This window comes from Notamacropus eugenii, chromosome 1 (genome assembly GCF_028372415.1).
Source record: "Notamacropus eugenii isolate mMacEug1 chromosome 1, mMacEug1.pri_v2, whole genome shotgun sequence".
Taxonomy (NCBI): domain Eukaryota; kingdom Metazoa; phylum Chordata; class Mammalia; order Diprotodontia; family Macropodidae; genus Notamacropus; species Notamacropus eugenii.
In genome coordinates this window covers 48583408-48608146 of record NC_092872.1, presented here as the reverse complement: position 1 = coordinate 48608146, position 24739 = coordinate 48583408, and the positions used below count along the sequence as shown (strand labels likewise).

Here is a 24739-nt window from a genome sequence, read left to right as displayed (position 1 = left end):
CCACATCAGGACAGAGGCAGTTTCCCCAACTGCCCCGGTAATTGTGGCCCCATTCATCTGACTCCATAGTGAACATCTTCCTGAGTCTTGGTCACAGTGATCTTTGGAAAGCATTGTTCTATAAAGTCAGCTAGCTGACAGGCTGAGTTTGAAGTTCCAAAGGAAGGGACCATAGCCCGAGAGGGGATAGACCATCAACGTTTGTAGCCTCCCTGTTCCAGATGAACCAATCTTGGTGTTGGCAGGTTATATCTGTAGGACCTTTCTGCTGTCACTGGCCTCACAGCATTTCATTTGTATTACTGCAAAATCAATAGGTACATCTTCATAGTAAATAATTGTGTCAGTGGTGTTTTAATGGTCTCTGGTATTCATGCTGTCAAGATAATTTTTGTCAGCAGAGCAAAACCATTGATTTTCTGCACACCAAACCCTCTCCTTTCGCATGCACCCAGCACTACCTACAAATAAGCAGAAAGGCCAGTGAAGCCACTCTAAGGAGTGACACAACTTTCAGTTTGGGACTGGCACCTACATACAACAGAGAAAATGCATTTTATCTCCACTGAGTCAAATCTTGTTGCCATGTATCTTAGGGGATTGGAGAGGAGAAAATGTTAATCCTCAATAGACTAGAGAGTGTCACTAAGAGGGAATGGGGTGGGGAGTACCCTACCATTCATGTAGAGTGGATATCTGAGCGTTTCAAACTCCTTATGGGCATCGAGTGTTTTTCTGGGGGCAGGTGGGCATTATTGCCCCCATTTTGCAGATGAAGAAACGAAAGCATAAGAATGTATAAAATGACTCAGTAAGGCAAATTGGAAGGCAGGAAGAAATCCAGAATGTTCCTTCCCTCTCCTTTGTAAAAGTTCTCCTGACATCTTGTCCTGGCATTTAACCACATCTCAGGCTTGCCTGAATGAAATGTGAGGTATTCCTCAAGGCAGATTTCAGAATACTGTACTAAAATCTCAGATTCAGAAGAGGCCTCAAATACCTACCAAAGCTAGACCTTCCCCAACAACAACCCTAATAAGGTATCACCAACCTCTTCTTGAATCTCCTCTTTGTTTAAATTATGTTGGTAAAGGGGATGGGGTAAAAAAATACTGTGATTAAATGGTGAGCTTTTTTCATAACTATAATTCCCATCACATATCCTTTTATGCATAGAAAGTCTATGAATGCGCTGTGTCTATCAGCCTAAACTGTGCTTGTTCCCAGGGGAGGGGAGAAAAGGAAAGTCTGCCTGAGTAAAATCCTTTGTGTCAAAGCACATAGTTCTTCTGCCTAAGAGAATCCCAATCCTTCCCCCCCACCTCCCCACACCTCTAGCCCCTAGGCAACCCAAGACAGGACATTAAGGGATGGGAAGTTGGCTGAGCCAACCACAAATATTTGCACAGGTGAATATAATTTAGAAATGAAAGGTAATTTAGGCCTTCAAATGAAAGGATAGCAAATACACAGGTCTGATTGGGTGCCACACCCACACTATAAAATGGTGCGTATTGTAAGCTGTTCCTCCTGCCAGCTAACAATAGCTGACGTGCCTTTTCTCCCACCTTAGAGGGATGTTTCTGGGTTCTATCAGGACATAGAAAGCTCTTTGGACTTTACAAATGGAACTGTACACACTGAAGGTCATCTTGTCAAGACAACTGTTAAGAATTGTAATGAATAGAGCCCTGGACCTGGAGTCAGGAAGACTCAGCTTCCTAAATTCAAATTTGACTTTTACTAGCTGTGTGACCCTAGGCAAGTCACTTAACTCTGTTTGCCTCAGTTTCCTCATCTGACAACTGAGCAGGAGAAGGAAACCAAGCAGGAGCATCTTTGCCAAGAGAACCCCAAATGGGGTCATGAAGAGTCAGACACAACTGAAATGACTGAACAACACAATGAATTACCCATGAAGTCATTCATTCTACAGTTATTGAGGTTCTCTTACAGAGGATTGGTGCTGGAAGGAGCCTTGGAGATCATTAAGACCAATTCCCTCATTTTACAGTTGAGGAAACTGAAACCTACAAAGATGAATTGATCTGCTTAAGAAATCATAAATGTCAAGCAGCAGAGGCAGTGTGGTATGGCATAGAAGAAGAAGGGATTTGAAGGCAAAGGGCTTGAGTTCAAATGCTACCCCTGACATTACCTGGGCAATCACATGTCCTCTAACTGCAAATTCAGGACTGCTGTAAATACAGAAAAGAAAGACCAGCGTACTGTTGTACATTTATATAGTTCATTCCTAAATGTTCTGTCTTATTAAATGTCATAGCATTTCCTATAAAAGCAACTGGGTACAAGTCCTGTTGTACACACAGGAAAATAAAAACTCAGGGGGAGGTAATGCAAGCACTTGCTCAGGTGAGGGATACAGATGACTCTCTTGCCTCCTGTGTTAAACAAGGATTATGCCTCTGATCAGGATTCCTCTTTCTGGTGTCTATCTTTTCCTGCTTTCTTGCCCAAGTGATGAAGGATGGGTCGATGGAAGCAATGCTCAGATGGAGACATTTGCTACCCATCTCTCCACCACTGAGATGATGTGGCACCCTTTTGCAAATAGGATTCCTAGTTACAGCAGATTGCTAGATCCCAATGTGAGAGGTCGTCAGATGCTCAAAGGAAGCATATCATGCTTGTCCTGATATCCGGTGCTCTGGGAACTAGCCATAGCTCAGATACTTATCATCTGTATAATCCTGGGCCTTCTCATTTCATTCCTTTAAACCTCAGCTTCCTTACCTGTACAGAGGGAATAATAACACTTGCACTATCTACCTCACAGGATTGGGGTGGAACACAAAATTGTAGCTGCCCTTTTTGTGGAAAGAGAAAAGAATCGGGATGCAAAGTAGGTGCTTGGAGATCAGCTGGACAAACTGTGGGATGTGAATGGAATGGAATATTTTTTTACCACTAAAAAAGAGGCATACACCTTAGAATGCTATAAAAATGTGAACTGTAATTATTTATCTACGACCAGGAAAGGCATTTGCGACCACCCAGAAGCAGGATCTGTTTCAGAGCTGTAGGAGAGGTCAGTCTCTGAAACTATGACTGTATCTCAATGTTCAGCAGCCTTAACCCCCAAGCCAGGGAGGGAAAAAAAGGTCTTGATAGATGGAGGCCAGCCTCAGGAGGAAGGGCTTGATAAATGGAAGTCAACATTTATTTTATTGACCGTTTTTCCTTCCTCCTTTCCTAATTCCTCCTTTAATTGTGTTCAGAAAATTCAGAAGAAAATGTCTTCTAGAGCCAATCCTGTGTTTACATTGCTTTCATGTTAGGAGAAGAATGGGCACTTATAGTCCCAGTCTATGAGTCCCTGTGAGCCTATGGACAGCATGTGCAAATATGACCCTATCCCTGCCCTCTTCATGATGACAGTGGCCACTAAAAAGTAGAATTTCTTCAGCTACATAAAGCCAATCTCTTAGGCTAGTTCAGCTTCCAGAAATCACATTAGGAATCACACAGGCTGCTTTTCTTTATTTTCTCTTTCCTCTTTTCTTTCTTTTTTTTCCAGGAACAGCAAATGTAAATATGATGCTCTCTCTTCTCTGTAATTACAAGAGGAGCTCAGTAAAGCTAAGGGGAAGAAAGTAGCCTAATCAACGGGACCCTCTGTATGCCCAGGAGGTTAAGGACCCAAGAGGCAAAGGCTGAAATGTGGCGAAATAGCCAGGAAGTTTCCATTACTGTTACGGCTGTCTATTTCCCAATAGCTGGCCACCAGTACTGAGCAAAGCACAAGAGTGGGGGGTCTAACGCTAAAGGGAAAGAAGACTTAGAGCAGGTTTCACAGCTAAACAATAGGGCCTTATTAAGCCGGAGAGCCCAGCGCAAGATCTTTTTTATGTGATCTGTGCACAGTTCAGGGGAAGAGGAACCCATTAACCATCTGCAGATAAATAAAACCATTCACAATTGGCATACTTAATATAGGTATAATTTATTCGGCTGGTGAATTCCAAATTTTTTTTCCTGCATGAAAACGACAGAAACATCTGCGTAATGCTGCAAAGGCAGAACCTTGTCTCTCAACTGTCCCAAATATTTCCTCCATCACTCTTCTCGCCCCGCCATCAAGACTGAAGATTGGAGAAGCAGGCCTTCGCTTCAGACTTTAATGCTGACAGATTTGTACTCATTCATCTTTAGTCAAAGTCACCTACAGAAAGAGAATGTTGAGAGGGAGAGGAGAGGGAGAGACAGAGGTAGATACTCAGAAGATATTTTATGAGCTAGCAGCAGGGTTGAGTTTAGAGGTGCTGAAGATCTTTTTCTAGGCACCGTAACACATACAAAATTATAACTGCCCTTTTTTGTGGAAAAAAAAAAGAACTGAGAAGCAAAGTAGGTGCTTGGAGATCAGGTGGATAGACTGTGGGATGTGAATGGAATGGAATATTATTATACCACTGAAAAAAACAGCTCTGAATAGGAAGAATTCCAAGAGAAACTTGGAAGACTTGTATGAATGGGGACAGAATTAAGTTAAGTAGAATCAAGAAAACAATTTATGTATTTACTACAATAATGTAAAAGAAAAGACCCTTAAAGAATGTTAGACCTCTGAGACAGTATAATACAATGGAAAGGGACTGTGGTCCTGGGTTCAAGTACTGCCTTTGTAATTACCTGTGAGACCTATAGCATGCCATTTCATCTTTCTGGACCCCAATTTGCTCACCTGTGTAATGGACTTGAACCAGATGACCTTTAAGACTCATTTTCTTTTCTAAATCTATGATCCTGTGATCCCATATCTTTCAATCCAAACTTCTTTCCATTACACCGTGCCACTGGGTGTCATATAAATTTGTATAGTTCTTTCTCTAAAATTGATTCAAACATTTTCCATGTGAAATGAGAGGGCCTTTGGGGCCCTATAGTTTTAAACTTGTGATTGATGTAGCTTGCCTCCTTGCTTTCAGAAAAGATGTGATCTAATATAAATGGAAACTGAGTCATAATATGTTCAGGTATGGTTAATGTCCTGATTTGTTTTACTTAAACTGTACTTATCTGTTACAAGGTGTGTGTGTGTGTGTGTGTGTGTGTGTGTGTGTGTGTGGATAGTGGGAGAGGGAGTACTGTGGGTGTCAAGGTTCCATTGAGAAGTGAGAGCAATATTTTTGAAGTATCAATAAACCGTTTATAAATAAAACTACCAAAACTAGATTCTCAAGGAAATATGTCTTCCATCCTGTACATAAGTGATATATATCACTAGCCCTTGGTTAGGGAGCAGGCGCTTGGAATTAGAATCATCCATACATTCAGTTCTGGCCCTCCTTGTGACTGAGGACAAAAGTTCCAGTGGCTGAGGAAACAAGGTAAATCTTATCGAAATAGCCTGGTCCTGATTTCATCTGGACTTACTTATCTAGGTGCGTGCTGTATATCCCAAGTAGAAAGCAAAGTCCTTGGGGCAGTGAGTTTGTGTCTTCCCTTCCCACCCCCTCACCTCCCATGTTTAACATAGTGCTTGCACATCATGGTGCACTATTAAGTTTTTATTATTTTATTATTTATTAAAATGTTCCTTGAATTAAATTGGATTCTAAATTAATGAGATTCAGATTAACAATAACAATAATAAGTAGCCTTTACATAATGATTTATGGGTTGTGAAGCATCTTTGCATGTTATTTCGTTTGAGCTAAGCTAAGTCTTGCTTAGAAAACTTGAGTTTGAATCTTACCTGGAACATTTACTAGCTGGAAAAGTCACAACCTCTCTTGCCTCAATTTCCTCATTTGTAAAATGGGGTAATAATAGCTCCTGTGTTAGGTTATTGTGAGGCTCAAATGAGATAATACATATAAAGCATTGTACAAGTCTTAAAGGACGGTGTAAATGTTACTTATGATTAATATTATTATTGCTAAAAATTAGGTACTATGTATTATAAATCCCACTTCAGTCCCCTAGACTTGTGATTCTATATCCCTAGTAGGAAATCTATACATTATAATTAACTAGAGCTGAAAGTCCTTAATAATCTTTTGAGGATCCCATGGAATACACACCCCCTGCCAGGACAGCACTTGGCCTGGGCATCGGTCAGGGTTTCCACTATGTCTCTAAGAATGTAAAGAGAAACAACAAATCCTTGGAAGAAAGAATGAATGTTTGGGCTAGAGGGTTGCCAGGTGGCAAGGGAAAGGGGCAAGACTGCAGAAGAGGTATGGGGAAGAGAGTGGAGAAAGAGGCCATAGAAGGGGAAGAAGGAAGACAATGAACCATGTGGGAGTAAAAGGAGAACCCCTGGGTTCTGGAGGTCCTGGATCTCCTTAGATTTTATACTTTTCTAGTTTCTGGGGCCTCCCCCCTCTCCTACATCAGCTTCCCTTACAGGGACTCCGCCAGCTTTGACAGAGGGTGGCCCTGGAGTCCACCGTGACATGGCCCACACCATAGAGCTGAACATCTGGATGGAAGCCTGAAAAACTCAGGCAAACACCATCCGAATATTTGTCATACAGGTCACCCAATACTCAGCTATTTAGAAGCAGCAGAATAATTGACTGAGCTCCCCAGTTTTGGTCTTTAAGTTAGAGCCTAATAGTAGCGTGCCCCCATAGCTCTACAAATCACCCCCACCCTAGCCCCAAAGCCCCAGAGCCCAGGTCTGCTCTGCATCTATTTAACAGATGAAAAACCATAGCTTCCTTGTACACAAGCAACACCTCAGGAGTAAATTAAGCATTTTGGAAGCCTCGTGAATGCTTCCAGACCACAAAGTCCATTTAGGCCACAGAGACGGTGATTTATTACTGTTATTGCACCTCATCCCTCCAGCTTTCGGCAATTTTATCTTTAGGGTGATTTCCCATCAATTATCTTGAGGGAATGGGGGAAGGGAAATGGGGCAGGGATTAATTTCCTGTTTTATAGGTGAAGAAATAATGGAGGTTGGGGGAAGAGCAGAAGTGACTTACCTAAGGTAATTCAAGGAATGGGGAAAGACAATCAATCCATCAACGGTTGTTTAAAATGTGCCAGGTATGATGCCAAGTGAAGCAAAAGCAATCCCTGTCCTCAAGAAGTTTATTCTAATGTGGGATGGAAGGATTACGATGTGGCAGTATAGAGGAAGCACTGGATTTGAAGTGTGAGGCCCTGGGTTTGAATTCCTTCTCGGTTGTTTACAACTTGTGTGACCATGGGCAAGGATTTTAATCTGGGTTTCTGTAAAATGACACCACTAGATGAGATTTCTTATGTCTTTTCCTATAGAACTTTAAAGCTAGAATGCTAGAAACCAATCAGTGTTTGAATAACCATCCCTGTGCAGGATCTCTATTGGTTCTAGGTGGGGGTGGGAGTGCTGCGGGAGAGGACAGTACAGAGAATCATAGGAGAGAACCACTACCCTTGGGCCCTCACCATCTTGTCCCTACTGACAAACGTGAAAAAATGATTAAGGCAAAACAGTAGGAGATAAAAACCCTTTGGAGAAGGAGAGGTCAGTTCGTATAGACAGTTACTGGGTCACAGAGAGCTGGAAGGGATGGCCATGGAGCCCAACTCTCTCATTTGACAGTTGAGGTAACTGAGATGCAGATTGGCAAAATGTCTCATGAGTAATAATCATTACCTGTGCAACACAGCAAGTTAGTGGGAAGCTGGGAATAGATGGCAGGTTTCCAGACTTCACACCTCTGTCTCTCTGTGTATTCCTGAGAGAACAGGCTGCCTTGAAGACCCAGGGGAGACTTCAGCTCAGCCTTGTTAGTTTTGACCTCTCTTAAGAACTCTGGTGACCCAAAGAGTGAAACAGGGTAGGGAGAAACATGAAGGGCTTCCCCAGGAGTCAGGAAGGTGTGTTTAGACCTCTCTCCTAACTCATAAGAACCTTAAATATCTGCATGGGAGGCAAAGTCCTCAGCCTTTTCTTCTAACTCTATTGATTGCTGAGTCTAATTGAATATCTCAGAGAGCTGTGAGGTAGGTCCTCAGAGAGATGCTCATAATGTATCAAGCCAGTTTGATTAACGACTAGGCTCTGAATTGCACTGAGCATGTCACAGGAATAAAAAACTTCTCCCAAAAAGAGTTCCTGACATGCTCAGCATACACTTGGGCAGTATCCCTGTTTCCCACAACCACCACCTGATTGCCACATGGAAACAGAAACACCATCTCTATTGCCTGCCTGGTTCTGTGTTTGAATTAACACCCAGCAGGAAAGAACCCAGGGATTTAGTTGGGGGTGAGTTGGGAGGATGTTGAGATACTATTTCATTATCTTCCTTCTGTCCTCCTTTTCCTTCCAAATGAAGAGATCTTGTGCGGTCTGGGGACTGCTGAGGAACCATGAGGGGTCCCCCAGATGGCCCATAGACTGATGTTTTGCAGTATGAATGTTTATATTGTGACAGTCTAAACTGTTCTTTCTGGTGGGAATTAATACTTTACTTATGATATTTCATAAAAACCAGACAGTACCTCACTGACATCTCATCCGGACTGGCGCCTGCCTTCCCATTAATTCCAGTGAGGGTTTTTTGAGATGGTAAGCAGGAATAGTGGGATAGGTGGTCCTTGGGATTTGCCCACCCAAGTGGCCCATGATCTAGACCGTGTCTTACCTAAACTTTTTATCTCCACGCACACAGTAGGGACTTTGTAAATATTTGTCAAGCTGAAGTCTTCTAACTAAAGTATGGTTCTAAGCAAGAGAGGTAGTAATAGTATAGTAGATAAAGAACTGGCCTTACAGGCAGGAAGTTCAAGTTTCTACCTCTACTATGTATTGGCTGGGGGACCTTGAACAAGTTCCCACAATCTCTAAGAATATAAGTTGCAGCACAGTTGCTGATCTGCATCAGTGAAAGGATTTCCCCCACGAGGGAGTTCGCTACATCATGAGTGATCCTCTTCCATGTCTCATTCCTCACACATTTAGAATGAGCCTTGTCTCTACAGTCGCCATCTTATTCTCTGGTCTTGCTCTTGTCTAGACAGCATGGCATGGTGGGTAGAGTATTGGATCTGGAGTCAGGAAGACCTGGGTTTAAATCTTGCCTCAAATACTTACTAATTTTGTGACCCTGAGGAAGACCCTTTATCTTTCTAAGTCTATTTCTTCAACTATAATATGGGGATAATGATAGCACTTATCATACAGAGTTATTGTGAGGCTCTTTGTAAAGCACTTTGTAAACTAAAGCTTTATATAAAGGTAGGTTGCTATAATATTATATAATGTTATAGGACAGCTAGGTGGTATGGTGGATAGAGCTCTGGACCTGGAGTTAGGAAGATCTCAGACACTTTTTAGCAAGGCACTTAACCCTGTTTGCCTCAGTTTCCTCATCTGTAAAATGAGCTAGAGAAAGAAATGATAAACCACTCTAGTGTCTTTGCCAAGAAAACCTGAAATGGGGTCACAGAGAGTCAAACACAACTGAACCATCATGTTAACAATAAGATTGATTATTATAACCATTGTTAGCAACATTATTGTAGATTATTATTGCTATCATTAAATAGTGTTAATATGATTGCTATTAGTATTATTAATATTATATATTATTGTAGTTATTGATACTACTATTCTTATCTCAAACTGAGCCAGGTCTCAATACCCAAGGGTGAGCAGGTATCTCTCATTCTCTGCTCTGCCTCATTCCCCCTCCAAGGGGAAAATTCTTTACCTCTGCCCTTTCATATCAGATTTTAGGGTCATGTTCCTATCCATGCTTTTCAAAAATCCTCTCCAGAAGGGTTTACTGTCTACTTTAACCTCTTCCTGAACCTCTTTGCGGAATTTCTGTTTCTCTCTCTCTTTTTCCTCCTGTACTTCCTATAGCTTTTATGCTTCACCATCTTCTACAACTCCCCAAATTCTATATGTCATGATCCCAAGCTAGTCATGGGTCCTCTCTGGGACTCAGTTTCCTCATCTGTAAAATGAGAGGGTTAAACTCATCAAGAGAGAGTTGGATCATCTCTAAGATCCCCTCTACTTCTACATTGATGACTATGACCTCTGGTCACCTTACAGTCACATAATTAGACTGTAAGCCCCTTGCAGGGTAGACACCATGCATCCTTAATTTTGCAGAGTAATCATGCAATAAATATGTATTGAATTGCCCTGAATTGTTAGCCCCCTCACCTCTACAAGAGCCCTAGAACAGAACTTTCTACCGCTAGGATTAAGGGAGAGTTGCTCAGTCAATGGTGCTGGTTGACCGTTCCATGCTCATTCCCCAGCCTTGGACCCCCAAAGCACCAATGTACTGAGAGACAGAACAAAGCCCTCTGCCATACCTGCTTTTTCAGTATGGTCTTAGCTGTTGTTTTCAAGGCAGGAAGCTCAGGCCAGTGCACAGGGAAAGCCCACAGGATGGAGCCAGGCTGTCTCAGGAGGTTTCACGCAGGGAATGTACACTATTTGGAGGATGAATCCCCTCAGCCTGCTAATCATCCTTTCTGGTACGGTGGGGTATGTGTGAGAGACAGAAAGAGACAAAATCAGAGACAGAGACAACAATTCATTTTTTTTAATGGGGTAACCAAAGCGTTTGTTTCTGGATTGGTTTTCAATCAGATAATAGCTCATAGCCAGTCTCCTTTCTGGAAGACGGAAGAGATGATAAGATCTGACCTGCTGAAAGCTATCAAGTCCAGCCAAATCTTCCCCAGGAGTTCTAGCAGAAGTCAGTCAGGGAAGGCCGGTCAGAGAAAGAACAAGGTCACTGATTGTTCTCTATTGCCCAATTTCATATCTATTTTTTCCCTTAATCAGAATACTTGCCTATGAAATTCTTCTGGCAACAGTTTTATATTAGCTGCTTTGGTTGACTGCCTTCTTTTATATGGTTGGACCAGCAAAGAGCACACAAAATGTGGCTTCTATTAAGCAGTATTAAAGGAATTCCTCTCCCCTCAAAGCCAGGAGCTTAAACTGAAGCAGGAGCAGGCGCTTTGGTTCCTTGTTTCATGTTTCTTGAACGCTTTGCCTTCCCTGTTGTTATTTATCTCATTAGAGGGACCATCATTTCTCCAAAGCCACATGGGCTGCTGGGTCTGGGTGGGGCCACCTCCTGGAGAGGCTGAGCTCCACCCTTTTCTGCCCACTCCCCTTTCCAGCCTCTGTTCTCTGCAATGGAAGATGACAGGGCTGACAGCAGCGTTTCCTATGCCAGACTGCCCATTTGGGGCTTTGAGCAGCACCTGGGCCTGAAATGATGAAAGTTAGGCAGTTAGCCCTCCCACCCACTGTCTCCCAGCCCTGAAGTATCTGGCCTCCTCCTCTCCTCCGCCCCACTGCAAGATGGCTGGAAGAGATTAGGAACATCTCTGCAGATGCTAAAGGAGAAAGGCTGGGGGAAGAATGGGAAAAGCACAGTCAAGAAAGGAGAAGAGATGACCAGTTTTAAATTCTATCATAATACCCTTTAGGTATCTGAAGAAATACCCATTCTAAGTTTTCTCTTTCCTGGGCTAAATATCCTCAATTTTTTTAACTGATCCTCATAGGACATGGTTTTAAGTCCTTTTATCCTCTCAGTTACGTTCCTCTGAACAGGCTTCAGTCTGTCCATGTGGGGCCAGAAATGGAGTACAGTGTTCTAGATATAAACTGGCCAGGGCAGACTGGTTATCCCTGAGCCCAGTCAGTCAATGAACATTTATTAAGCACCTATTATGTGTCAGCACCGTGTTGAGGGAGACTAGTGGTAGGAAGACCAACCAACAGGCTATTGCAATATTCAAGGTATGAAGGAATGAGGGTCTGCACCAAGATGGTGGCAGTGTCAGAGGGGAGAAGGGGATATATGGGAGAAATGTGATAAAGGTAAAATTGACAGATTGTGGCAGCAAATTTTCAATGGGGGTGGGGTGAGAGACTATGAGGAATGAAAGGTGACACCTAGCCTTCCAGTCTAGGGAACTGGGAGAATCAACTAATAGGTAAATTGGGAAGAAGAGAGGTTTTGGGGGAAAAGAGTGAGTTCAGTTCTGGACATGCTGAGTTGAAAATGTGGGCCCTTACATATGTTCACTGTCTCTTGCCCAACACTGCATAAAATGGACTAAATCCCACCCTGGTCACCTTTCTGTCATGGACCCAGATTATATATGGGGACAATTTGTCTAGGACTAGAGCTTTAGATTTTGGGGTCCTGATTCAGATTTTAGGGGTACTTTGGGAGAGTCATTTAGAGAGCTTTAGGTAACAAAAACAATGCTAACCAAGACCGGAAACCCTCGACAGAGTCAGACTAGTCCATCACCAGGATGATGTTTACATCAGGGCCTTGGTCAGAGCTGCTCCCTTCCACTTTAGAAGAGAACAAAGGGGACTCGTTAACCAGTTTTCATCTATTCCATTTGTCCTCTAAGGAATTCCATCTTATACCTCTTCCACTCACCAACCTATCTCCTTAAAATGAAGTAAACAAGTCTGTTCTGTCCACACAAGAATGTTCAGGAATTAAAGAGTTAATATCTGGGGTATACTTGGAGACCCCTGGAGACCAATGCCACACATTGTATGTACCATTATTGGAAAGAATAAGAAATTTCCCAGGGTATGCAAACAAATTAAACTGTGAGAACCCTAATTACTTCTCTTGTTCAGAGTCTCAAATATTGAGTAAAGCATAGCAATTATGTTTAAGTTAAAGAAATCACCAATTACTATTAGATCTTATAGTCATTTCAACCCTGGCTGGTTCCTCCTTCTGAAGGGGTTCACTTGCCACTTCCTCAAGGAAGGCTGTCAAGTGTGGAAATTGCTGAGAAGTCTTTCAAGAGTTGTAATTCTTCATTTCATTGTTTGACCACCCCCTCCCCACCAAAGCTGGTTTCATTCTCAGTTCCAGGCTCTGACCTGGCACATGGGGACAAGATCACAGGTGGAAGTATCAGGCTCAGCTTCCAAACCCAATGATTGACCTAGAGTCACAGACCCTGGACGTGATGCCACACCTGAGAAGAATTTCAGGTTCTCAAAGTTGGAATGGGCCTCTGAGGGTCTCTGGTCCAAGCCACATGTGAACCAAGATGTCCTCTGCACCATTTAAACTGGCCATCCAGCTTCTTTTTGAACATCTCCAGTGACATGGAGTTCACTACCTGCTGCCTGAGGAAAGCCATTCTAATTTTGGATAACTGAGTGTTAGGATTTTTTTTTACCTTCAATCTAAACCTTCCAGAATTCTGCCCCCCACTCCCCTCCCCTCCCCAGCTGCTCTTACTTTGACCACTAGGGCCTGACAGAATAAGTCTTATATCCCTCTTGCACGTGACTGGCCTTCAAATACTTGAACACAGCTAATGTATCCTTCCTAAATCTTCTCCTCTCCCAGCTAAACATCCTGAGTTCCTGCAACCAGTCTTCTTCAGGCACAGTCTCCAGGAATCTCACGCTCTAGGTTCGTTCCCTTCTTCTGGATGCCTTTCTACTTGCCTTTGTCCTTTCTAAATGGTGACATTCAGAATAGACCTCACTGCTCCAAGTGTGGTCTGACCAGGGGAGAGGAGAACAGAGCTGTTCTGCCTCCTTCATTCTGAATTCATAGTATTATAGATGGAAGGCTGGAAGAGAGATCTCAGAGAACATCTAGCCCAAATGCCCTCATTTTATGGATGAGGAAATTGAGGCCCTTATCAGTAAAGTGACTTTCCTAAGGTCATATAGCTATAGTAAGCGTCAGAGATAGGATTTGAAACCAGGTCCTCTGACTCCAGTGGCAATGTTCTCTCTTCTGCCTCTTCCAATACAGCTTAAGATGGTATTTGCTTCTTCGCTGCCATGTCACACTGACCAGTGTCCTATAGAAGGAAGGAAAGAAGGAAGGAAACAAGTAATTATTTAGTACTTACTGTGTGCAAGGCATCATGCTAAGTGCTTTACAAATATTTCACTTTTTCCTCACAACCATCCTGGGATATGGTTACTATTATGATCTTTATTTTACAGTTGAGAAAACTGAGGCAAGCAAGGGTTAAATAACTTGCCCAGGATTACACAGCTAGGAAGTGTCTGGGGCAGGATTTGAGCTCAGGTCTTTCTGACCCTAGGCCAAGTGCTCTAATCCCGTATGCCACTTAGCTGCCTCCTGGGCTATCTTTTGGGTTCAAAACTGGGGGGGTGGGGGTGGGCTAAGGGTCCGATTTAAGAAATTAAAGAAAAATTTGACTAGGGAAGGGTCCCTTCTGTGTGGGTAGGCATGTATGTAGGTCATGGCATGCAAGAGTTCCCCCTTTCCACGCACTTCCCTGAGGGTAGAGCTAGCAAGAATGATTCTCTTTCTGACAACCCAGGCCCTCCCAGACACATAATGACACCTGCAAGCTGGAACACATTTAAGAAGTGAAAGAAGGGCAGTGTGGATGGCAAGGAGTTAGGCCCAGTGCCTCTACCTCTTCTATTTATAGTATTGGGAGTAGTAATAGTAGCAGTAACAACAGAAGCACATTTCAATGGCGCATAAAAGTTTGCAAAACACTTTACATCCATTATTCATTTGATAGAACAGCGATAGGAAGACAGGGCTTCAGGTCTGGGTTCAGCACAGAGATCTTAAAGTTCTTTCAAAGAGTCATTGATCATTTTTACCCTGAAGACCCTGACCTTCTTCCATCTAACTTTTAGTTCCCTTGATAGGGAGGGCCTCCCCTATGTGGAGTCTAGGGCAAAGCCCAGTAGAAACATCTAGAATCAGTCAACTGATAATTAAACATGAGAGGTACTGGGCAAAGACTCCCTATCATCATGGTACTAGATAGAGTGCAGGATTTCAAGACAAGGGGACCAGGATTCTGATCCTTGGCTCTACCAATTCCTACTTGTGAGCATATTACTTAATGTCTCTGGGCCCAAGTTATGGCTGCTGAAAAATGAAAGGGTTGGACTAGACTTTTCAAGTCCCTTCCAGCTAATTCTCTGATCTTATGATCTAAGTTTCTCTGAGAGCATTCTAAAGTCAGGGTCCTTAACTTTTTTTGTGCCTTGGACTCCTTTGGCAGTCTAGTGAAGCCTATGAAAAATCCTTCTCAGAATAATGAGATAATAATATTTGAAAGAAATGCTAAATTTCACTTAGAGATTAGTGAAAATAAAGATACAACTTTCTTTCCCATTCAAATTTACAATCCCCCTGAAATCTGCTCACTCTCCTTGGATCCCAGGTTAAGAAGTCTTACTGAAAAGTCTGTTATCTGACCAAAGAATTGCTTATTTAAATGGACTAATCACCCAGGTGCCTGGCTGGGCTTCGTTTTGCATCGAGCCCATGGCCTCCCTCAAAGAGCATTACATTGAATCGTGGGTGGCAGCTGGCCCAGGGGATCAGGCATGATCCAGAAAGCCTGCCACACACAAAAGGCAAGGGCCTGGGGAGAATGAGTCAGAGGCCAGGTAAGCCAGCAAAATCAAGAGGACAGAAATATCCTAGGGCAGAGCCAGATGGCACATCTACATCTGGGCAAACAGAAAATGAGCATGATATTCATGGGAGGCAGCTGGTCAGCCACCAAAATGTCCTACGTAATGAGAGCCAAGATTGGCAAAGAAAATTCATTTGCAAAAACAGGACTTTAACACTGAGGCAGCTTTCTGACTCAGCCAGGGCTGTCTTTCTACCTCTCTGAGCTACTTAGAGTCAATGTAGAAAGGACTTGGCCTATGGCAAGGATTCTTAATCAGAGCCTGTAAACTTGAAAATAAAATTTTTTTATAATTGTATTTCAACATAATTTCTTTTCTTGGTAGTCCTGTGTATTTTACATTATGTATTTTTAAAAATAATTCTTAGAAGAGGTCCCTAGGTGCTATAAGACTACCAAAGCGGTGTAGAACACACACACACACACACACACACACACACACACACACACACACACACACACACACACACACACACACACACACACATATAAGAACTCCTGGCCCATAGACCTTCAGGTGATAGCACCAAACAGCTAAGTTGGGGTGGGGGAGCAGACACAGATCTTTTGGAGAAAGGGATAGTACCTTGACATGGGGATGAGAAGTCTACAAAGCAGGGGTCATGGTTTAAACCTCTTTAGTCTGGAAGTACTAGGGACAAATTATGGGGATTAGGAGCAGAGAAGGCCAAGATCTTCCCCTGGCTCTTCTTTGGGGGCAGTCTCATATACTTGTTCATGTTCTAAGGGGTAGAGTTTTTCACATTCTGCCAGCAGCCACGACTGCTCAAATAAATCTGTGACCAGTCAGTGACCTTAGGAACAAGCCCATGGGACTAACTGTGTGGAGATCTCAGAGCTACTAGAAAGGAAGGGCTAGGGGCGAGCAGATTTTCTGTAGTCATGGGGAAAGGGGAGGGAGGCATTTAAGGCCTGACTTTTTATGGTGAAATCTGAATCTGGGCCAGTATTCTGGGGCTCTCTCAGACTTTACAAACCATCACCATGCAGAGGGTTAGGGTTGCTATGTAATCTGTTCCAAAATTGGTAATAAGACTGATCCCTCCAAGCTCTTTGATATTCCCCTGGTCCTTGGGAGATGGGAACCACCTAGTTCTGAGCAAAGGTCTCAAAATGTCAGGCTCTCATCAGGAATTCTGGGGGCTAATGGGAAAGCAACTGTTTTCTGGCTACCCAAGGAGCAATATGGGAAAAGAGATCTATGTTCAAGTCCCAGTTCTGACAGTAGTAGGTTTACAAATGAAGGCAAGTCTCAGTTTCCTCAGCTGTAAATGGGGCTAATAATATTTGCCCTGCCTACCTCACAGTTGTGAGAAAAGTATTTTGTCAACAGCAATGGGCTAGGGAAATGCTTGGCAGTTCTCCATAATGGATTATAGGCGCCTCAGACATTCCCCACCACCCCTACCACCCCCACCTCAAGAACCAAAGCAGATCCTGAGAGTCTGAAGGAAAGAGAGCACATTTCAGAAATGCTCAAGTTTATGAGCAAACTTTTTCAGCCAGGCCTGGAGCCTAGCCATGATTCTTCTTTGCCTTCATTCATAAAGCCTTTTCTTTGCTCCTTTCCCCATCCTCTGCAACATTACAAGAGGACACTCTCACTTGGGTCTTTATTCCGAATGGGAGAAGATAAAAGGGTGAGATGGGAGTGGGGTGGGGAGGTGGGGGAGCCAGGAGTCAACCATATCATTGAAGTTGACAGACTGGGGTGTTTCCTGCTGGGAGGGCTGTTGTGGGGCCGGTGGGCCCTCTCTGGGCCCCATGCAGACGGAGGAGTCAGGCCGTCATTGGCTGTGCCCACTGTGCCAGCCCTTTGATCAAGGAACCATTTCGAAAGAGCACATTTCATGTCTGAAAACAAGCTTCTCCAACTTGGAAATTTCCTCTCTGCAAGAGGGGCTGCAGACTCTCTGGTCTGGGGGCTCTGGTTTAGGGTAGGAATCTTGCTGCTGGGTAAATGAATGAAACCTACAATTTTCTTACACAAATGGGAGCCATTAGGAATAAAACTCTTTAGGCAATTTTTGGACAGAAATCTAAACTAGGAAATAAATCTCTTGCCTTAAAAAACTCACACAAACACCTCTGAAGCAGTAGCTTCTGAAACTCCCAACCTTCAGTGTGATTGCCAAATAAATGGATGGATGGTGTATCTAGAGCCAAGGCCAAGTTGAGAGGCCACAGTGGCTATGGAAAGTCCCGTAGATAAACTCAGAGTTCTCTGGTCAAGGAGACATAGCCTCTGCTTGTGAAAGCCCCAGGACCCTGATAGTCAGCATTTTCTCTTTTACTGACTCACTTCTCACTTCAGAATCCCCAATAGCTCCTCATTATCCACAAGTTCATTTTCAAACTCCTTACCACGACAAAAATATCAATCAAGGAAGGGAAGACCCTTGAAATTTCTGAGCAGAGCAGAAAACAATTGTTTTTTACACTCGTTCTATGTCATCTTTTGTCTCAAGTCTTACCTAGCCATTAGTCATTGAATGGGCATTGCCTCAGATAAACTGAGGCCTGGGAAGGACCTTAATTTAGAAAGGCCAAGGTCATCCACTGCATCCTGGGTCATCGCCAGTCATCTTGATTTCTGGAATTTGAGGAGGACAGAGTGAGGCTGATGACTTTTGCTGCTCTGTCTCACCTAAAGCCAATTCACTTGAAAATTAAGACATCACCCTAGTGATGTCAAGGGTCTTCTTTGAGAATGAAGGACAGACATCAAAACCAATACCCTTTGAACTCCTTACTTTGGTAATGAAGGCACATACCCCAGCTGGTCTCATCATATGCTAAGTACATTCCTACCACCAAGTCACTGCTCCTACTGTTTCCTTACCTCTCCCTCCTCTCAGTTTCTTTAAACCCTACCCATCCTTTAAAGCCTACCTCTTCAGGAAGGCTTTCCATAATACTCCAGCCATCAATCATCTATCTGCTTTCCCTTTCAAATCCCAGGAGACTTATTATACCACATAATTTACCTTCCCTACTGAATCTGTGAACTAGAAGACAAAGACTCTGTACTCTCCCTCACACCAATCTCCATCTCCACCCTGAATAAGACCAGACAAATAACAGATATAAGTGAATAGTTGAATGAATGAATGGATTGATGAATAAATGAATTTGTCATTAAAAGAACCTACCAGTAGCCCTTGTCTAGAGGTCTAGAGGTCTCTCTATACTGCTTTCCTGACCTCAGCCACCAGTGACATAGGAGAACCAAAGGGACGTGTTATTGAGAATCAGAACCTGTCCCTCTATTATCCCAATTTCTTCCCCCTAGGGAAGGCACAGACCAGAGAGAAGAGAGTAGTAGGAAAGGGGCCAGTTCATTCAGGTTTCTCAGATATAGACTCAGGGAGAATGGGGAGGGGAGGGTCTATGTCCCAGCTATGGAGGTTGGTCCATCTTCCGAGAAGACACTTCTTCTAACCCAGCCCAGGGTGCTGAGCTCTTTTTTTCCTGCTTGGGTGGCCCCTTGGCATCTGGATGTCCAACCTTTTCCCCTGCTACATTTGACCCAGTTCCTCTTGTGACAGTGTTGACCACGTAGGAGTCAGGTCATCTGTGTTCTAATCTGTGCTCCACTAACAACTTATTTGGGCGAGGGTCACAATCAGATCTCTTAACCTCTCAAAACCTCAGTTTCTTCATCTCTCAAATATGGATGCTATCCACCTGTTCTGTTCCACTCCCCATGTGTTATTGTGAAATTGTGGATATCAGAGCTCTTTGGAAAGTCTGAGGCATGGACATACGAAAAACAACATTACAGTATTGTAATGAGATAATGACAGCGCCAGGCCTGGCTCTGGGCTATTGGTCTCCAGTGTGGCTTCTCACCCAACCTCAGGCCTTCTCCAGTTTCCCAGGACAGGCTTGGCTCTGGGCACTGTGGGAGAAGCTGACTATAGCTTCAGGAAGGAACGACACTATTTCACTGATGTTTTGGGGAAATTAGGGTTCTAAGGAGAATAGTTAGTATTTGAGCAACACTTCATGACAAGATAACACTTTGAACTGAGACAACAGTACTTTGTAAACTCTGTCTCTATCATGCAGATGTGGAAACTGAGGCTTAGAAAAGCTAAATGGACTAACTCTAGATCACACAGCTGTAAGTGGTGAAGCCAGGATTCAGACCCAAGTATCCTGAATCCCAATAGAATGTTCTGCCTTGTATCATGCTGATGAAAAGAGCCTTTGAAGGTCACATGGTCCAGTCCTCTGCTTCCAGGAAGTCCACTCAAGATGGAGAATAACAATCCCCTTAGTCCAAATATTTAACCTATTAAAGATTCAAACTAAGACTTTTGGGACAACAAATGAGGATTTCTGATCACTTATGATTTCCTATGAATGAGGTTCAGGGACTGAGAGAGAAGGTCACCAGGGCACAAAATTCTATGAAAAAGTCAGTGTCCAGGGATTATAGCAAGGTTTGGCTACTGTCCCTTTCTCCAAGCAACCTTCAGAAGGAAAAGGATCAGAATTGTACTCAGTGGAAAAAACTAGAGCTACTTAAGTTGCCAGAGTCCCTGGAAAATTACCAGAAGCAGACAAACAGACTTAGACTCTGCTGACCAGGTTAACTATGTCTGCTTGAAAGAAAAGTTAGCTCTTGGTCATGTCAGGTCTCTGCCCAAGCCTGACTTGGGGGGACCATGTATCTGAAACATGGAATAGGGACAGCATGGAGGACTTGAAGGGACAGGGCAGTTGAGGATGCCTAATTCCTTTGCCCTCTGAGACCTGTTCAGACTTCCAAGTTTAAACAGAGATGGGATGAGGCAATGTCCAGTCAATACAAGCATGGAATTAGAACAATTACACCTTCAATGAGACCCATTGACTCACACTCACTAGTAGCTGAGGCCATTTCTGCACACTACCAGGCACTGAGACTGAGAGAAACAACCAACTATTTAAAGGAATCCTGTTCCCTAATTCAGAAGCAACTGATTTTTTTTCTTTAATAAAAAATATTGTTTGTTATTCTGAACTCAGCAAACATTAGGATTTCAATATACAAGGAAGAACAGAAAAAAAGAGGATTCCACAATATACCCTGCAGCTCCATTACTTATAGCTTGTATTTCTTTTTTAAATTATAAAACAAATTTAACATGTTAATTTCAAAGCTGTCCTACTTTTCTGTGCCTCCTAAACCTGTTAATATATTTTTTAAAATTCTACAATGACCCTTTTGTCTTTCATTTCTTTTTTATTCTTTTTTGGTGTCATAATTACTATATTTTCCCCCAAAAGACCCTTGTAACAAATAAGCATAGATAAATAAAACAAATCCATACATTGGCCATGTCTAGAAACGCAGTTTCCCCACCCCTGGACCCCTTGAGTTCCTGCCTAGTGACATTGATTATGAGGGACCCAAATAGGGATCAGGATTCCTTTGTTAGATTGGGAACCTACAGAGGAGTTGTGGGATTGTAACTGAGAGGACAATGGTAGGGGGTCTGCCTCAGCACAGAGATGACAGTTGCATTCTATTGTCGGCTTATAATTATAGTAACTGGCACAAGTTCCACATTGGTTCCTGGTCCAGAGACTTAGAATCTTCCAATCCTGGTTGTCCAGGTGCGGTTGAAATTGATAGAGCTTCCATTGCCCTCTAAAATTATATTTCCCCAGGTTAAGTAGCCACAGCAATTTAAAAAGTAAGTAAGTGGCTACTACTTACTAGTCAGTAGCCAGTTTCATATTATGAAAGTAAGAAGAAAATAATGACAGTAGAATTTAACCTCCTTGAGGGCAGGGATATGTCTTTGTATTCTCAACACATAGCACAAAAGCTGATACCCAATAAATGTTTGTTGATTTGAAGGCAAATTATCCCAAGGGCTAAATTCCGAATGGTTCATGATGTATTGACATGATAAATATAAGACCTGGTACTTGATTTGTTTTTACTCTGATTTATGGGTCACAGCTAATGGCACAAGCTGAGTGATCTCAGGCATGGCTAATGCAAGGGTGGAATATCAAAAATCTGGGACAAGAATCTTTGAGAGAATCTCCCTAAATGGAATTGGCATTGTCTGTATACTTGTCTGTTCCCTAGAAATGCCTCCCCATTAAAGAGGAGCATCATGAGGTCTACCAATTTATATGACCTACAATAGAAACTACAACTGCAGGTTGCCAGGACTCCTTGGACCTTGCATGATGGGTGGATGGGCAGAATGGATATAGAAAAGAGGATAAAGAATGCATATGTACTACATATCCCGATATGTCACTCATTAAATTCAACCTTGCCATCATGGTGATCAATTATGTCAGCTGCCAGGACACATGACCTACCTTGAACCTCACATATTGCAAAATCTCTTAGGAAGGGCAGTCTCCTAGTCAAAGATGGGAAAAAGCCATCGGGAGTTAGCAGAGTGCCTGATACGTTGCCATAGAATCTTACACTTCATAGCTTCTGATCTGAGATTTCAGGAATTCCAAGAATAAGCCTGGGAACATAGGATAAAATGTACTTTCCACATATCACATAGCACCTTCGAGCAGATGACATTATGAAACATTGGACTGGTCTGTTAAAAATTCAAATAAAACAGCTCTTAGGAAGCCAAAACTTACAAAATGAAAGAGGCATGTTGCAGGTGGTAGTGGCATTTCAGGTGTTTGAGAATTAATTCTGTCAGATTTAATTACTGTGGCATGTTCTATCAATGAGCATTTATTAAGTGCCTATTATATGAAAGGTACTGGGTTAGGTGCTGTGGATACAAAAAACAAAAATAAAACCATATCTGCCCTCAAGGAGTTTATGGTCTATCAGGGTTGACAACAGATATACGTAAATTGTTGTTGTGGTGATGGTGGTGGTGGTTGTTTGTCCTTCATTCTTGAAGAGGACCATGACATCAGGGAAGTGATGCCGTGACATGCAGGTGAATTGGATTTAAGTGAGAGAGGGCTGTGCAAAGTCACCAGCCTCACTTTCTCCTCCTGAGCCACAAAATACATACAGGGTAGTTAGGTGGTACAGTGGATAGAGCCCCAGGCCTAGAGTCAGAAGGACCTGAATTCAATTCCAACCTTAGACACTTCCTAGCTGGGTGACTCGGAGCAAGCCACTTAACCTCTGTCTAGCTTAGTTTTCTTATCTATAAAATAGGGATACTAATAGCACCTACTTCCTGAAATTTGTTGTGAGGATATTTATAAATAACTTTGCAAACCTTAAAGCCTTATATAAACATTAGTCAATAATGATAATAATAAACACAAGGTAGTGGGTGGGCTCATGAAAGATTTCATGTAGAAGGTGTCATTTAGGCTGAATTTTAAAGGAAACAAGGAATCTTAAGAAGCAGAGGTAAGGAAGGAATGCATAACAGGAATGGAAGACAGCCAGTCTAAAGGCTTGGTGAAAAGAGATAGAGTGGCATGTGTAAGAAACAGCAAAAAGGTTAGTCTGGCTGGACTGCCAGATAGATTAGACTGGACTGGGAAAATAGACTGCCACTACGTTGTGAAGGGCTTTGACAGAGAAACAGAAATTTATATGTAGATGGTACAGTGAAGAAGACTCAGCTCCATGAATTCAAATCCAGCCTTAGACACTTACTAGCTATGTGACCCTGGGCAAGTCACCTAACCCTGTTTGCCTCAGTTTCCTCATCTGTAAAATGAGCTGGGGAAGGAAATGATAAACCACTCTAGTATCTGGTCAGACACGATTGAAATGACTCAACAACAACAAAAATCAGTAGGGAGCCATAGGAATTTATTGAGTGGGATATCACATCATCAGACCTGTGCTTTAGGAAAATAATTTTAGTACTAAATGAAGGTTGGATTGAAATGAGGAGAGACTCCAGGCAGAGAAACCAACTAAGAGACTACTGTAACAGTTCAGGCAAGGTTGAACTACAATGCTGTGTGAATAGAGAGAAAGAAGAGGACAAGGGAGGGAGGAAGGAGAAACAAGATTTACGAACTGATTGGATGTGTGGGGTAAGTAGGGGAGAGTGAGGTCTGAGGTTAGCCAAGGTTGTGAGCCCTGGTAACTGAAAAGAGGATAGTTCTCTCTCTCTCTCTCTCTCTCTCTCTCTCTCTCTCTCTCTCTCTCTCTCTCTCTCTCTCTCTCTCTCTCTCTCTCCTCCTCCTCCTCCTCCTCCTCCTCCTCCTCCTCCTCCTCCTCCTCTCTGTCTGTCTCTCTCTCCCTCCAAAAACAAGCAAATTCAGAAAAAATTGGTACATTTGGGGAGAAAGCTAGTTCTGTTTTGGACATGGTGAGTTTGAGACATCTAGTTTGAAATGTCCAATAGGTACCATGTGGTGATATAGACTTTAAGGTCAAGAAAAAAAATAAAGATATTTCTAGAAACCTACAAGTCATTTGCATAATTATACTGATGGAAGTTGATGAAGTTACTAAACGAAAGAACAGAGAGAAGAGGGACCAGACCAGAGCCTTGCAGTGCATACACAGAGGATATCTTATGAATGATAAAATAGCAAAGCATACTGACAAATAGCTTTTAGACAATCAAGAGAAGCTTGTTACCACAATATTTTGTGTTAAATATAAAGTACTGAGACGTCATGCAGTGGTGTCTGTGTTCGTCCTTCGCTGCTGAAGAAGACCATGCCATCAGAGAAATGATGACATGACTTGCACTTGACTTTGTTTTGAGTGAGGGAGGGCTGTGCAGGTCATCAGCCTCACTTCTCCTCCAGAGTCATCTGAAACTAGTGACCAGATATTCCTCAGGATGACTGGAGATGACCCAGGATGAGGCAATTGGGGTCAAGTAACTTGTCCAAGGTCACACAGCTAGTGAATGCTAAGTGTCTGAGGTGAGATTTGAACTCAGGTCCTTTTGACTGCTGCACTGGTGCTCTATCCACTGTACCACCTAGCTGCCCCCATTGCAGTGGTGTCAAACCCAGATAGAAAGAGGAGCCACTACATTTTATATAAGGCTACATATTTATTTAGAAATTTATTTAGAAAACCACATAAGCTTCCATATATGTATGTGTGTATGTATTTTAAATTAATATACCACCTCGTTAAAATCAAATAGGAGCTACATTTTAATCTGGTTTGGGAGACACTCTGGAACACAGGGTGTTCAACATTTTGTTGTCTTGGCTAGGGCCCTGAACTTGGAGTCAAAAAGACCTGGGTTCAACCCGGCTTCCCACACTTGCTATCTGGGCAAGTCACTTAACCTCTCTGGTTAAGTTTCCTTTATCTGTAAAAGGAGGATGTTGCATTCATTAGCCTCCAAGGCCC

At 42.8% G+C, this 24739-nt stretch overlaps 1 long non-coding RNA gene across 1 annotated transcript; it reads right to left on the bottom strand.

The window, feature by feature from the left end:
• Window positions 1–3939: 3939 nt before the first annotated feature.
• On the bottom strand, window positions 3940–13165 carry LOC140498777 (uncharacterized). Its single transcript, XR_011965180.1, has 2 exons — window positions 10300–13165; window positions 3940–4183 (listed from the first exon to the last, which is right to left on the bottom strand). It is a non-coding gene; the product is annotated as an uncharacterized lncRNA (long non-coding RNA).
• Between the last annotated feature and the right edge of the window lie 11574 nt (window positions 13166–24739).